Source organism: Brassica napus, unplaced genomic scaffold (assembly GCF_020379485.1).
Source record: "Brassica napus cultivar Da-Ae unplaced genomic scaffold, Da-Ae ScsIHWf_1153;HRSCAF=1639, whole genome shotgun sequence".
Lineage (NCBI taxonomy): Eukaryota > Viridiplantae > Streptophyta > Magnoliopsida > Brassicales > Brassicaceae > Brassica > Brassica napus.
Window position 1 is genome coordinate 7,480 of NW_026014576.1, and position 1,130 is coordinate 8,609.

The 1,130-nt window shown below is 46.9% G+C and overlaps 1 non-coding gene across 1 annotated transcript; it reads right to left on the reverse strand.

The window, feature by feature from the left end:
* Positions 1–726: 726 nt before the first annotated feature.
* On the reverse strand, positions 727–833 carry LOC125596218. Its single transcript, XR_007330931.1, has one exon. It is a non-coding gene; the product is annotated as a small nucleolar RNA R71 (small nucleolar RNA).
* Positions 834–1,130: the final 297 nt, after the last annotated feature.

Genomic DNA, 1,130 nt, shown 5'->3' on the forward strand with positions numbered 1-1,130 from the left:
ACAACATTTGTCTTAGGAGCCTTGAAAACTCCTAACATCAAATTGGCGCCGTTGCCAAATTCTGAGTAGATTTGAACATTGAGATTTAGTCACTTGCTTGAGACTAAGTCATTTTTATTTTCTTTTGTTACTGACTCTTCTTCACCTCCCTTTAATCTACAGGTGTATGAACTTGAGGAGCAGGGGTCCATCAAACCTAGTTCCAAGAGCTGCAGACATCAGAGCTTTAGAGAGAGAGTGTGCTAGAAAGAGAAGAGAAGAAGAACAACAGGCTCAATTGCAGAGACTGAACACTGACATGGGAGACGATCAAGAAGATGCAGGCGTCAATGCTAACAACACCCAAACCAACAGCGAGCAGCTCGACCCATTGGCACTTACGACCGCCCCAACATTCATGGTCATAGATTGGGAATCCGAGCACCCGCTGTGGCAGCCAACAACTTTGAGATCAAATCAGGACTCCTCAACGTGATCGAGAACAACAAGTATCATGGCTTGGCTCTAGAGGATCCATTTGATCACTTGGACAGGTTCGACAGCTACTGTGGGTTGTCAAAAACCAATGGTGTGTCCGAAGATGCCTTAAAGCTCAAGCTATTCCCTTTCTCTTTGGGGGATAAGGCACGTCAGTGGGAGAAGTCTCTACCCAGCGACTCCATCACCACTTGGGATGACTGCAAGAAAGCATTCTTGGAGAAGTTCTTCTCTACTTCAAGAACTGCTAAGCTGAGAAACGAGATCTCCAGCTTTCAACAGAAGAACTTGGAAGGCTTCAGTGAAGCCTGGGAGAGATTCAAGGGCTACCAAGCTCAATGCCCACACCATGGTTTCTCTAAGGAGAGCTTGCTGAGCACATTCTACCGTGGTGCTCTCCCTAAGTACAGAGCCAGACTGGATACAGCTAGCAATGGGTTCTTCTTGGGGAGAACTGAGGAGGATGCAGAGGAGCTGGTTGACAACATGGTAAAGAGTGATGCAGTCTACAGTGGAGACCACGACAGAGGCAGTAGAACTGATGATAAGCAGACGAGGAAGGAGTTGAAGCTCTACAGGATAAGATAGACATCCTCATTGCTGATAAAGCTACCCAAGAGCAGCTGCACTTTGTTGGTAACCCAAGCCAAGAG